General features: G+C 41.4%; 1 protein-coding gene across 1 annotated transcript in view; it reads right to left on the reverse strand.

The window, feature by feature from the left end:
• Positions 1-15456, reverse strand: part of RBPJ (recombination signal binding protein for immunoglobulin kappa J region) — a 135328-nt gene that overhangs the window by 114273 nt on the left and 5599 nt on the right. The window lies entirely within an intron of this gene.

A 15456-nucleotide genomic window follows, 5' to 3' on the forward strand; every position in this document is an offset into this window, starting at 1 on the left:
AGTACTTCAGCCAGAGAGATTCACCTACCAAGCTCCTTGGAAAATAAGCAGTTTTTCCACTCCTCAGGAAGGAAACACTATCCCCTGAAGATCTCTGCTATTGCCATCTCATTCCTGGGCAAAACTATTAAAAAAATAGTAACTGTAATGTGCCAACAGTATACAACCGCCAGTTTTCTGAATGCCTTGCAGTTAGGGTTCACATCAGGACACAGAATAGAGACTGTCTTTATTGCCACTCAGCCCATTACAGCTATAGAAAAAAAGTCTGATACTCCCATATGCAGCCATATGCAAGGGTGTAATAAACCAAAAATACTGCATACAGTAAGAGAAGATCCTGCACAATGGTACTTGCAGTGTCTTGTTCAAAGCAAAGCTCAGAATGATAGCTAACATCTTCTGTCCAAGCCTTCACTCATGGTGCCCCAGGTTTTATCCCTCATAGAACAGCTGCACAAGATCACTCTTGAGTACTCCCAGGCAGCTGAGGTATAGCTGATAACAGTGCAAGAGATGCTCAGTCTCAACAGCTACAGCTATTACTATTTTTGAAAAGGCAGAACATCTACATGAAATCAGCTCCTAGATGAAGTATGGTCAGGCTGAGCTTAGTCAAGACTGAGTCAACTGTTTTTCAGACAGGGGGAAAAGACTTTAAATGCCTGAAAATATACTAGAAACCAGCTATGATGTCAAAGTTAAGTGGCACATCACAAAGTGTAAACGTGGTTCTAAGGACTAGATGACCTTAGAGGTCTTTTCCAACCTTTATGATTCTATGATTCTGTTATTTGCTGTACATAAACTCAGACTGCTGTGAACACCCCCTTCCAGAAGCTTTGGAAGATGGTTTGAAAATTTGCTCCTACTTTCTCAAGCATTCAGTGGGTTAAACCACATAAATTAAAATGAACTTATTGACAAGTTTCTGCAGCTGCTTTATTCTCTGGGAAAACACAATCTCAGTGCAGCAATGCCCTCCATCACATCACAGTCCTTGTCTTCAGCAAACCCCAAACATCTTCCTATCCTTCAACAAACTCTACCTAAGCGTGACTTGTGAATGAGCAATGTACATGAAATGACATGAAATCTAGTATGCATTTAGCTAAGTTTTGAAGAAAGAATTTGCACAATGTAGTGATAGACAGTGATACCAATCCCATAAACAGGTAAATTCAACACTGAGGAGGAAAGAAGCCCAGGAACAAAACCTAAGCAATGAGAGTAATAGTTAAACAGAACAGGAAGATTTTTTTAAAAAGGAAAATTTGAAGGAAGGCTTTTTTTTTTTTCTTTTTTTTTTTTAAATTACAAAAATGAGTACCCTAAATTTTCACGTTTTTTTTAAGTATATCATGTCAAATGTAAAGTATTGGATAGTATTTCATCCTTTTTAAGATAGACCATCCTAATATAAAACTAACATACTGTGTATCTGGTCTGAACAAATGGGACAAGATTCTTCCATTCTAGTAGTACAGAATAGCTAGAATGGACCTTGAATGTATGTTTATGTTTTTGACAACAGCCAGTTTCCCCAGGCAAATACTGTGAGAGACCATGTCAAAGGCTTTGCTGAAATTTAGGTAGACTACATCAACAGTCTTTCCATTGTCTACCAGTATGGTCACCTGGTCGTAGAAGGAGATGACGTTAGCCAAGCATGATCTGCCTTTCATGAACCCATGCTGGCTGGTCTTGATCCCCTGGACACCACGCACATGCCGTGTGATCTCACCCAAGATGATTTGCTCCATAACTTTCCCTGGTACTGAGGTCAGGCTGACAGGCCTGTAATTCCCCAGATCCTCTTTACAGCCCTTCTAGTAGATGGGAGTCACATCAGCAAGCCTTCAATGCTCTGGGTCCTCTCCAGATAACCAGGAGCGCTGGTAGATGGCAGAGAGTGGCTTGGCAATCACCCCCACAAGCTCCCTCAGCACCCAAGGGTGGAGACTGTCCAGCCCCAAGAGAAGAGCAGGCTTTGGGAGACCTCATTGCGATCTTCCAGTACTTCTGGGGGCTTATAAAAAAAGACTGAGACTGATTTTTTTATACAGTCAGTGATAGGAGAAGGGAGGATGGTTTTCAAATAAAATAAAGGAGATTTAAATTAGATGTTGGGAGCAAATTCCTTACTTGGAGGGTGCTGAGGCATTGGCAAAAGCTGCCCAGAGAAGCTGTGGGTGCTCCCATCCCTGGTTCAAGGCCAGGCTGAATGGGGCTCTGAGCAACCTGATCTGGAGGGTGGAAACTGACCACAGCAGGAGGGTTGGAACTAGATGGTCTTTAACATCCCTTCTGAGCCAAACCATGCTATGATTCTGTGATTCTTTCCTTTATTTTTTTCTATAAAATAGTCCCCCAGCAGTTCTGAAGAGATACTTCTCCTGCGCGCTGTATACTAATCACCCTTAGGGTGCTCTTTGGAATTAAGCACTGACTTCATTGCATGGAAAGTCTTTAAAAAATTGTGGAGGTGTGTGTGGGGGAAGTCATTTCCAAGTGACATTCCAAGCTCCTCCTTCTTACTGGCTCCAAGGAGTAATTACTCAGCTGGAAAATGAAACAACACTGCTATTTTAGTGGGGCTTAGGAACTTGGGCCTGGTTTCATGTTTCAGATTGATGATTTCTGTGCCTTCTGGAAATTCAGAAGAGCACAAAAGCAACTCTTCAGATAAAGCAGCATCCTATAGATGCAAGGCATTCTGAAGACATTTGCAACTTGCTGTCCCTCTCCTATTTTGCTGTGTTTAATTGAGACAGATATAACTATTTCCCCTCCCACTCAAATGAACTTCTAACCTGCATCTGTAAAGCCCCATCTGTTCTTCCTGACCCCCTGTCCTAGGTCTCTGGTCACTCTGATGAACACTCAGTATACTTGATTGCAACACATGAATAAAGTAAAACATACTAAACTGTTTAATAACAAAGCGCCAATATAAGCTACATAAAGTCAACTTGAAAAATCTGGTCTTATGATATCTCATGAGCCTAGTTCTAGTAGAATAAGGCTGGCTAGAACCCCAGACCTTTAAAAAAGAAGTTGAAATATTTTTCTGTAGCATATTCTTTAATATTTCAATAGGCAAAGAATAAGTCATTCAGTTACGATATTCCAGTGTGCTTCTAGAAGATGGGAACACCAAGGTAGTGGTGAAATGCTGTGCAAGGGAACCTTTGACATAGCATCAATCTGAGGAACAGATCAAAACAAGGTACCAGTTTTCAGAAGCAAGACAGTCTGAGGCCAGTTTGGAAACCAAGAGGTACTTCCAGATTGTGAGAGTAAAGTAAATAATAAAACTTCCAAAATCAACCGATCAGGAAATAATCAACAACTAAGGAAAAAATGACTAGAACACTGACTCAGTAACATGCCTTTGACATGTAATAACAAATCAGAATGAAATAAACTTTGTATTCACTGAATATTTGTATCCCAAAGCCCACAGTTTTAAAGGAGTATGGAAGGAAATGAATGGTATTTTAATAGCAATCTGTTATCCGCTCTTTTATTTATGTATTCTAAAAATGATTTAACATTTAATATAGGAATGGCCAGGTTTGCCCAGACACAAGGTCAGTTTAGACCAGAATGCTTTCCTTTAAGCGCTGGGCAGGAAATGTTCCAGCAAAGGGCACAAGACACCTTACCAAAGAAAGCCAGATGTGGTAGGCTCCAATGCTTAGTTTCCACCCTGGCTCTCCATCTACTCTCTTCTCTGTCACTTAATAAAAGATGAAGATCCTTTTCAAAAGTCTGCGTGCTTTATGGTGTACCAACAATAACAATCCATACTGCTATAAATTCTTTCTCCAAAAGGAAGACACATTATTAACAAAGCATGAGAAAAACGAATTCCCTAGGCTATGGGTAGGCCATTCACCTATAAATCCCACGTTCACCATTGCCAGCAGTAACAGTTAATAGTGACTAGGCTGTGTAGCATCAGATCCCACTGTCTTCCCTCCGCTGAGAATATTATTGACCGGGTGATTCTCTCTGTTTGTGAAATCTGGGAATGTGCTTAATAGTGAAAAAGCAGACACACCTCAGATCTGCCATATGTGTAGAACAAGTACCTGGTTGACTCCATAAAGTTCAGCATTCCCAAATATTCTGACATGTATTGCACTTATGTTTTACTACGGTAAATGCACATTTTATTGGGAGAGCACAGAAGTGAAATATTAGTACTCCAAAGACTCCTTCATATTTAAGAATTCTAATAATGTTAAATGATTCATTGATGCTACCTATGCTACCTAGAGATGATCATGGAGATCATGGAGATCATCTCTAGGTCAAAGCTTTGCATGTCGGCACATTGTTTCTACTTGTGACAAGATACCTAAAAGTGGAAATTTTCACCCCCTAGTTCCTTTCTTGAACAGAAATCAGACCCCTCAAAACCAAATAATCACTCTCTTTTCCATACAAAAAACCATGATATGATAACTCATTCTGGCACAGCAACAATAAGACTAGTTCTCCATGCAAATACATAAACATCCGCCTGTTCTTTTTGACCTCTCACATCCAGGTTACTCTTTCAAATGCCCATAACAGTGCTGACAGCAATAAGAGAAAGCAAAAAAAGCTGTCCTTCTTCAGATGAGCTTTAATATTCTCCTACCACAGGTGCCAGAAGTGTCTCTTAGTTCTTTGAGCAGTGTAAGACATCACTGCCAACAAAGCAGCAGCATCACTTCCTCCTATGTGTTGCCCTGTCTCCATACCAAGCAAAAAAGTTCCTTTCAATCATAGCTATCTATCTTGCAAGAGCTTCAATTGAAAATTTCAATGGGAAGCTCTTGCAAGAATGACTTCTGTGAACACTGAACACTGATTTTAGCCTTTACTCAGGAAATACTGTTATACCATTTGCCTCCAGAAAATGGTGGGACAGAGATTTGTTGGTGTCAGCAATAGTTAAGACATTTTAAACACCTACAGAAAAAAATGCAAATTTGTCACTCTGTGCTTATTGTGAAATGCAAAATATTCCTTCTGGTCCACACAGCCCATTGCCTGAGCACTATACTTTCTTTCATATCCGTTTCAATTCCTTGATGCAGGAATTCCATCTAATAATTTATTAATCCCTTGCTTGTATCTTCTTATTTCACTCCGAAAATGGAAACAACCTATTTCAAGAGACCCAGGATTCCTCACCACCCAGATGTCATGACAAATTCAGCCCCGAGGAGGAGTGGTGGCTTCACATTTGCCAAAGTATACACTGAAATGCTGTTCTGGTGCTTATGGTTTCCAAAGAAGTGTCATGTGGCAAAGATGTCACTTGGTACTTGATTGCTTAATCAAACCCTCAGGGTTAGCAGACATTAATTATCTTGCAGTCCAAAAAACATTAATCCCTTCCCAAAGTGACATCATTTAAGTATGACAAATGCATACCCTTTCACTCTTCTGACTGGAAAGCTAATATAAAATATTTCACCAACCGTACAGGCTTTTCTATAGCAGCATTGGTGCTTGGGTGTTAAACACTGCACAAATGAAGAATAACACTATGAGCGTGGAGGAGGAACTGGGTTTCTGAAATAGGCTGAAGCCATTCCTTATCATGTTATCTTTTTTCCCAATGGCAGTTAAGCAACAGGTTACTCTCAGTTCCTATTTGTCTTCCAGAAACTAACCTCCCTTTGAGATCATTTTACTTGTTCATAGATGTTGGCTTCACTGTGGAGTGAGTAATGTCACTCAGGGAGTGACTTCTCAGATGCTGAGTACTTACAGTTCTTGATTTCACCTGGAGGCACAGCAGCTATAACCCAGCTGCAGGAAGACAGAGTGGCCACCACAGAGTCCTGCAGCTCATCTAGCCACCATCACATACCTTTTAGTCAAAAGCCACTTTAACTGGTTTTGCCTTACATGCTCTTAAGGAAAAAAAAAAAAAAAAAAATCCATTCAAAGGTACTCTGCTGATTTTTAAAATTACTCTGGTTTACATGAAGAATTTTATTTAAATGGGCATAAATATTTTTATTATTGTCCAAAGTCTGAACTGATGCTTAGGTTTTGTGCTCACCTTTAACAAATGGTTTTGTTTACTGTCTGGCCAGATGATGATTTTGTCTGGCTTCACTCAAGGGACATCACCATTTGTAAAGCATCTCTAGCTATCCAGGAAAAAGACCAGACTGCAGCAGTTGCTCTCTTCTGGAAGAAGCATTAAGATCTGGTATTTTATTAAGTTTTAGGTTTATGAACTGGAAAAGGCAGTCAGGGAAGGTCTCCATTTGGAGCAGGACCTGCATGGAGCAAGCAGGTGTTTTCAGCTGGAGGTCCATAGCCTGTGCATGCTACTGTTGGTGAGTTCCTGAGAGTTCTGCCAGGCCTGACTGTCTCTGACAGCGCCCTGGATACTTCCCCAGGCCTTGCCCTGCTGCCTCATGGGGAGCCCCTGTGCACCAGCCCGAGGGACCTGCCAGCCATCACTGCATCCCATAAGTATTAAGCAGCACCACCATCAGAAATACCCAAAAAGGGAGCTCTTGCCAGCAGGCTGTCAAACAACAAAGGCATCCTGGCACACTTTAGCTGAGCAGAACAGCTCTTGGAGCTGCTGTAAAGCATTGACAGCTACCAGCACAGATTTCATTTATTTCTGTGAATGACCTTAAGTGAAGCAATTACTATGCAAGCAGTACAATTCATTGCAGCCAGCTGAGCTTTACATGGAAACTGGTTGGATGGGAAGAGTGTTTTCAGAGCCGTTGCTTTGTCAGAAGTGGCCGTATCAGAGGCCATGGTCCACTGCACGTGGGCCAGCATGAGATCAGTAGGCATCATCCAACTGGAGACCCAGCAGCAAAGGCCTAGTCTGGGAGCAACAGCACTTGATATGGCTGACTCCGTGCTCTATTCCTTTTTTCCAACATGATCTTTTCCACATAGCCTCATATATGTCTTACTGAGACCATAGGTCATTTATCTCTACTGAGCTTCTAATTCAAGCTTGCATTATCCATGGCATAGACAGGTTTCTTCCATGTGCTTCTTAAATGCATGCTAATAGTCCTCTACCTAGGAAGCCACTACACTGACTCATGCAGAGTTTTTCACTAGGTACATTGCAGACAGATGTTTCAGTACTGCAGGCTGAATGGAAGCTGTGTAGCCATGTTAGAGAAGTGTTAAGCCACAGCTGCATGTTCATTAGTTGGGCTCTGCACCCTGCTAACTGCAGTCACAGCTCAGAGCACGAGCAGTGGGAACTCATATCTGCTGGTGAACAACCACATAGCTCTATGCATAGGAAGTGAATGATAATAGTAAGAAAAACCACATACCAAAATTTGCTGGAATGAAGATGTCTGACAAATTTTACTTCGTTGAGGACTACAAAGTTCAAAGATGACAACTTAATGAAATCCAGCAATGAGGAAGTAAACATGCATCGCTGTAATAAAGTAGTTAATCATAGCTGAATCAAAGGTCCTCCTTCAAAAAGGTAATAAAGCCTGTCTGTGGAAAGTGAAATATCATGAAGAAGCAATCAGAGGAGTTACCAATATGCATGATTTTTGGATGAAAGTCTGATTTGCATTAGTGGGGAAAGAAGTGTTTTTTTGGGCAGTAGCAGCTGTAGGTCAAAACAAGCTGACATTTATCCTCTGCTTTATGAGTCTGAGTCATATTATGTACAATAAGTCTCAGATACAGAGAAAAATCCAGTGTCAAAGGACACTGGGGCAAGGTATTTCTGAGCTCTCAGAGCCTTCCTGGCTACTGCCATGCTCTCATGCCCTCAGAGCATCACTGGTTGTTCATCTTCCTCCAACTCTCTTCCCTCTCATGTTTCCAAGCATTTGGCACTGCCATTACAGATTACAATATGCTTACTATTCAGGTGACCTAAGTTACTCCTCCATGACTGGTAGCCATCTTCACCTCATCCTAACTAAGATGCAACTTTCCAACAAATAAAAAGTGTGCATGTGTCATCCAAAGTACTCAAAATCCTCCAATTCACCAGTCCTAAAGGTAGGCAACTTTACTTTGCCCTAAAGTAGGGAAAAAAGTGTTCAATTATATTTTTAAAATCATTTTATTCTGTTTTAAGTAAAAGAAAGAGGAGTGGAAGGATAGGATAACAGAAGACTAACGTGTGGACTATCTTATTTATACTTGGCACTGCTGTAAGATTTAACTGCTGCTGAACTTTTTCAGGTCACTCATCATCTGGTAAAAGAACACTATCTGAATTCCTTTCATGTTCTGCCTCTGTCTTGTAGCTTTCAGGTTGATGTTTTTAAACCTTAAAGTCCCTTTCTCCTAGCTTTCCTCCTCAGGGTCTCCTTCCCCTTGCAGGCTCACCTGTAATGCTCATCAGGAAGTGGTGATCAGCCCACAAGTCTCAATATCTGAATTTCTTGCCAGGCATCAGTGAGTATCTGCCTACACACAATTACACATCTGCAGGAAGGAAGGGGTAAAACCATCTTAGATTGAAATCAACACCAGCTCAGCTATAGCTCACTACGTGGTATATGTAAGAAGTCCTAAGTATATATAGCACACCAAGAAACCTGTCTTATTGCTTAGCTGTGCATAGCAACTCAGGAGCCAATCCATCGTAAAAAATCAGCCTAAAGTGGCATACATTGATACCTCAAAATGGGTTTCATTTTTACAGTCTTAGTTCTCCAAAGCAAGAGGGAGGGAAGCAAAGGGTCATAGGCCTGCAATGAATCTCTAGGCACCTTCCAATCTATTTGCTCACCTTATGACTATTTTGAGTATTTAAGACAGGCATGGAAATCTATGTTATTTCTCCTTTCTATATTGTGTTTGAAAATTTACATCCTTTCTCAATTTGGCACTTTGTCATAGGTATATTTTGGGCTCCTATCCTCTGAAAAATGAAGTACAAGAACGAATCGCATATCCTAAGCATTGTTTAATCCTCCCTGGGGTCAAAACAGTCTTGCAGAGCAAGCTATTGCAGAGAGGGCTACGTGATGTGCCGACTCCATCTGCCCTGGTGTGCAGCACTGGGCCAGCAGCGTGCTGAGCCGCAGCTCTGTTCCATGGAGACACTTTCCACGTTTATTGTTCTTGATTAGAAAAACATTTGGATTTTTAGAACTGACATTTAAGACTGAATAAAGTTCCAGTTTGGTTTTATCAAGGAAAACTCTAAAATAGATTGTCTATTAGCTTTTGTAATATATTTCTTTTATGAGCATGAGTGGGAAGAGCGTTAAAAAAAAGCCATAAATCAGATGCATACTTCTGGTGAGTGCAGGAAATCATTTAACCTTTATGTTTTGTATAAATAGGAATAAATGCGGATTTATTCATATTGTCCACATTTTCTGAAACATCACCAGAGGAGGAATTTCCATAAGGAAAACGATCAGGAGAAGAAAACAAAAGGAAAAGAAAGCAAAAAACCTCCCCCAAAACACAGCGATGCTTAAAGCACCAGTTGCAAACTGCTGCCTCCTGCCCATTTAGAACAGAAGAGATTTTAAAAGCCCTGTAGTTTTACCTTCATTTATTTGTTACGGGGTTTGGAGGGAAGAAATAAAATAAAAATCCACACCATGCTACTGTACTGAGACTTGAGACAGCTCTCATAACACCACTAGCATGCATGCATGCATGTCCATTGGAAAATAATCTGCCCTCAGTGGCTAACTCCCAGCAGAAAGCTTGGAGACCAGCCAACATGTAAATATCCATTTGTATATGCAGGAAATCATTTGCAGCAAAACCTGAGCTGGTCAAGTAAGCTGGGAGGTTCTGAGCAGAGCACCGTGCATATATTCTTATCGGAACGGGTTAAAAGGTGCTCACAGCAGCACGTTATGGATGACACCAGTGAGAATTTAAGCATGAGACATAATGTTAAAGCAATTAATAAGGGCAGTTGCTAACAGTTGCACAACGGAGGAGTGTTTTAAAATTCCTGAGCTCTTTAACAATGATGTGGAGAGACGCTATGAAGGGGGGGGAAAAAAAAAAAGCCTGGCATGGAAGGGACATTCCTTCAGTTCCTCTCAAAAATCTGAAAAACCTCTGGATAGGAAAATACTATTGAGCGGCCAATTTTTTCCACATTTGGCTAAGCGCAATGCCCAAAATACACAGAACACTACTTCACTTTGAAAGGATTGCAATACTCCTATCTGAGTCATCTGAAAGCAAATAAAATGAGACCTAAACAAATAAACCTAATTGTGCGTGGAAACAAATCCAGCCTTCCAGCTTGGCCATGGCTTTGTTTTTGTTAGTTTAAAGCCTGCATATGCAGTTTTAGTGGCATCAGGAGTTATACAAATATTGACAACAAATTGCCAAATGTTGTTTTCTTCCCTTCAGCGCACAGTGTGAAGAAGCTGGGGGAATGCTTCTAGGAACCTTCCCTTGTGCACCAAACCAAATCACAGCTTGATGGGATCTGCTCCAGCCTCTTCTCTGAAAGGCAGACACTGATGAGACCAAGCTTGCTGATTGTTATCCTCAAAGACTTTTATTTTCCCCTCATGAACCCTGCTGAACACAAACCCAGGCTTTCGAAACGTAGCTCAAATGTTTGCACCACAGCCAGGGCATTGTCACATGCTCTGTCCTCCACCCCGTGATTTGTTGCTAGTTTGTGTCATCCTTAACCTGCTGCTGGTGGTTCGGCCAGGAGAGAAACAAATAACGATGACAAGTGAGAAAACCAAGCTGCTCTCCAATACTCAGACATCTTTTCTTTAAAATGCTGCTGCCATTTGCAGGTTGTCTGCCCCAAGGTAACCATCGCACCCACCAACTCCAGGTGCCATCAGCCAAACAAGACAGCAGATTTTGATCGAGTTGGACTGAATCATTTGCATCTCCCAATGAAGAAGATGTTAAATCTTTACCAGTTGTAAGTCAAAAATATATTTACTTTTGACTTGTAGATCAAGCTCAGACTTTCCTCTTGCACAGATCCAGTGAAACAACATATTTTTCTTCTTCGCCCCATGTTGACAATGCACCTACAACTTCTATTATTCAACATGCCTTGGAAACACAACTTCTATTATTCTACCTGCCTCAGAAGCAAGATTTCCATTTTGCAAAATAATGAAGTTTCAATCCCAGATGAAAAAAAAAATTAAAAAATTCAAAGACATTAAGAATTAAAGGAAGACTTTATGAAGACTAATGAAAAATTAAAAGATAGTCTTTACACAAAGAAATCACAGAAAACAGAATCACAGAATTATCAAGGTTGGACCTATCAAGGACCTAGAAGATCATCCAGTCCAACCATCACCAATACTTCCCAGTTAAATCATATCCCTCAACACCACATCCAAAAGTTTCTTGAACACTCCCATGGTCGGTGACTCCACTACCTCCCTGGGCAGTGTATTCCAGTGCCTGTCTACCCTTTCCGAAAAGTAATATTTCCTAATGTCCAGCCTGAATCTCCCCTGCCACAGCTTGGAACCATTGCCTCTAGTTCTGTCACTGTCTACATCAGAGAAAAAAACAGACTCATGTATCCTTCTAAGCACTCAAAAGCCCAACAGTTACAACACTACAGAGATTAATTTGTATTCCTGTTCCTTCTAGTTCACACTGAGAACTTAGATTTGGGCCTTGTATGTGTTGAAGATCATTCTAACCACTGGGTTATTTAATGCCTCGCAATTAAACTCTTTCTCTCTTTTTTTCATCAGAAGTTACATGCTAAGTATAAGAAACTCCCAGGCTTTCATCACAAGTACTAAATGTGCTTGAAGTTTTAAATCTTAGTTATAACACCTTCCAACAAAATAAATAAATAAATAAATGGTCTGGACTAACTGTATGTATCTTATTTTTCACTATCCTAACATCCACTCTTCAGATACTATGGCACAATGTATTCTGTAAGACATGAGTGCAGAAGCATTGACATAGTAGTGTAATTCTTACAGTGGTGCAAGTGCCCTTAAGCATCTGTACCACAAAGGGTGAATCACTATATCAGTGGAAGGCACTGAGGAGTGAAAAAGCATGAGATTTGTGTGGCATGAGATTCTGAGTGGATTTGTGAGAAAGTGGAGGAAAAAAAATATCCTCTCTATTTCACTAACTCTGGAGCTCCATAAAAAAAAATAGGAACACAATGCTTGGGACTGTTCAAGCTGTGAGCAAACACAGAAATATGACAAGGCATCAAGGCATGTTGCGTTACTTGATATTCAGACAGCTGCTATGATGGCAGTTTCAGTCCACCAACTGGTGCAACGAAACAAATCTGAAATGTAAAAGCTAGATTTCCACCAAAATATTTCATTAATATTACATGCATGGAAGTCAGGGAACTCAGACTACTAATCCCCTCAGCTACCCCAAGTCAGCCCTTGAGGACAAAGCAATAACGCAGCTGCACAGACAGGGTCTCTGAAGGTATTCGAGGTTTCCATTTGCTGGCTGGAGCGTGCAAAATTTCTCCAAAAATGTGCTAGTGTGTTTTCTTTGAAACTTTTTGTAGGGGGAAAATACCCATTGCTTTTCAGGGGAATGCAAGTATGAAATGACGGCATGCCAGCATATGAAGATCCCCAGATTCAGTAAAATTTGTATGAACACCTACTAGTGGAAAGTCCCCCGCTGTGCAATAGACCTCAGCAATATGCTTTAGGTCAGAGGAGGAGATGAGAGCTGAATCTTCCATCCTAGATTGCAAACTGGGGACCAGCCAACTACCATACCATATGCCACCCTAGAAACCCTTCAGCACGAGGGAAGGATTGCTGTAAGGAATTATAACATTCAGCAAAATCACCAGTAGAGTGGGAGAATGACATACTTCTTAGCAAAACAAGTGAAAGCAGGTGGCCAAGTTTTGTCCAATTGAGCAATGCACCTCTTCTTCAGATCCTTTAAACCCTCTTTTAAATTTGAAGTCAGATGAAAGCATCTAAATCCATTCAGAAAATATTTCTTGCTAGCAGATGACTGGATAAAGGGCATGTCACCAGCCTGCTCTATCCCCATCTTTTCTCTCTTTTTCCCACATACATGTGCACTCATATTAGGGCTGAGCGGCATCATGGGTGCAGAGGCAAGCCAACTAAAATCAAATAAAAGTTATAAATATCACACATAGGAAGGAGAAAGCCCTCCCAGCATTAACAGCTGTCACCACCAACCCGATCTGCAAAGGGCCAGTGCTGTGCTCCCACCCTGCTGGGTACCTCACAGCCCCAGCACAGAGCCCAGGAAAAGCACCGACTGGAAAGCACACGTGCTTTATCTGAGGTTTCTACCTGTATGCTTCCTCTTCAATTTGCCACATCAAACATTTCTCACCACCTTTGTTGTTCTATTTAAACAGCTTTTACTTTTTCCTCTTAACTTTCCAGTCCACTTGGGCACTTAATATCTGATCTTCTGCTAATTATCTGAACGCTATTTCTGAGGTACTGTGTCAAGTTATTTACCTTGCTGAAGTGACATAAGTTCTTCCCCCCTTCCCCATCCGCCTCCTGTCTGTCTGGTTTCCCCCCTGCAGTCTGGCTGAAGTGACAAACCCACTCGCCCAGCCAAACACTTGTTTTTACAAGGTATTTTTGTACCACCACCTCTTCCCTGCATCTCCCCCACCCACCCACCCACCACAAACATATGCTGTGGTGGGAGGACATTCTGGTTTCACATCATTTGCAATGTTGAGGTGACAAATTTCCCCTCCCTCAAGTCATTTCTTTCAAGACTCGGTTTATAAAATGCACATGCCACAGGGCTACTTTCTAATTTTTTCCACAGTATGGATGGTTGGTGTCCTTAGTTGCTTAGAAGGAATCAGTGGAAGAGAAAGCAAAAACCACTGGATATACTGCATTTCTTAAAACCTACTGTCTCTATAAAAAGATTCAAAAGCACACAGAAAGAATTTTGCCTAGATTGATAGATCCCTTGTACTCATTCTGAGGAAGATGGGGATGATGGAGATTTCCAAGAAAGCAGACAAATGTAACCACTCTACTGACTTCATTAGTTTATCATGGCCTGTTTTTCCCTATATTAAAATGCACATGCAGTCACATCCAAACAGTAAAAACAACCTCAAGTGCTCAAAGCATCAGACATAGAACCACAAAAAACATGACTGTGGCTTTCATCATACCAAATGAGGGGTATGTGTACTCAGCAGCAACTCTGGTGTGGTGGAGAAATGCCTAAGCCAGCTTTAAATTAGGCAGGAGCAATCTAGTTAAAACAGCACAGAGCCCGGTTTGGGCTCAGCCACTCTAAATATTTACCCTTCACTGAGCTTGAAGTTGCGGCGGTATGCATGCTACCACAGAAAGAGAACTTCCAGTCCCTACACTCACCACTGCACAGCTAGGTCTGATGCACTACATTACCTGGTAATTCTACCAACATATATATATGTATGGAATGGACCACGTTGTTTCAAATAAGACTGAGTTTACATGGTAGAACAACTGAAAAACAATTTTCATATAGATACTATCTAGTTAGTATATACCGATAGGCTTTTTGAATCAGGATGAGGTCTATAATCTGCCCCAGCACCCAAGTGAGTATTGTTCCAGGATGGCAGCTGCATTTTAATTCCTTTTTTATGCAGTATTTAAATTGCAATAGAAGACAACCGAAAAAGTACATGCCAGTACTGCATCTCTGTTAATGTAATCTGGTGACTTTGCCTTCATACAAAAAGGGCAAAAATATAAATTTGGAAAACAAAACAGGGTGTGTCAGCTCCCTACCAGCAGCTGAGCAGCAAAATGGGAAAGTACTAAGCAGTGAAATTTATTTATACTATGTGGCAACAGGCTCCAGAGAACAAATTTTTAGCAGAAGGAGCCACTCACAGTGCATGCGAGGCTTCCCTCAAACCAGAGACGGCTGTCATTGTAGGCAACCAGAGAGCAGAGAGAACGAAAGAGAGAGGAAAAGCCCTCTCTGTAGACCAAATGCAGATTGTCGTTAAGGGACTTGAAGCAGAAAGTGGGTAGGGCCTTCTGCTTCTCTTGGGTTTCAGTGAGGTCACTTGGGGGAAATGGCCACAGAAAATTGCCACTTGTGAGCTGAGCAAAGGAGAAGGGAACAGCGTGAGCTTCTCAGTAAAACAAGTAGGGAAGTTGGAAGGACAGGGTTGCTTGTCCATCCCATGGAGCTTTTAGAGATTGTCCCTTTTGTGTGTTGTGAAAAAGGGTTACTATAGGGCCACCAGGCCATCATGGAGGAGCCATCCACCAGAAATATGGCAGTACATCAGGAAGAGCCATCCCCTTTCTCCTCACAGCTGTCAGTCTCCAAGGCAGTGAAAACTGCCGAGGGAAGTGCAGCCCTGCTGGCTCCCACCTTGCTGCTAACCCCTTGGCACTTAACCAGAACCAGGTGATATTTATTTGGCAGCACATTCTGCTCTAGAAAAACAATTTGAAATCCTTGTATTAACAC

Source organism: Coturnix japonica, chromosome 4 (assembly GCF_054131305.1).
Source record: "Coturnix japonica strain WE chromosome 4, WE-NBRP24, whole genome shotgun sequence".
In the NCBI taxonomy this organism is placed as follows: domain Eukaryota; kingdom Metazoa; phylum Chordata; class Aves; order Galliformes; family Phasianidae; genus Coturnix; species Coturnix japonica.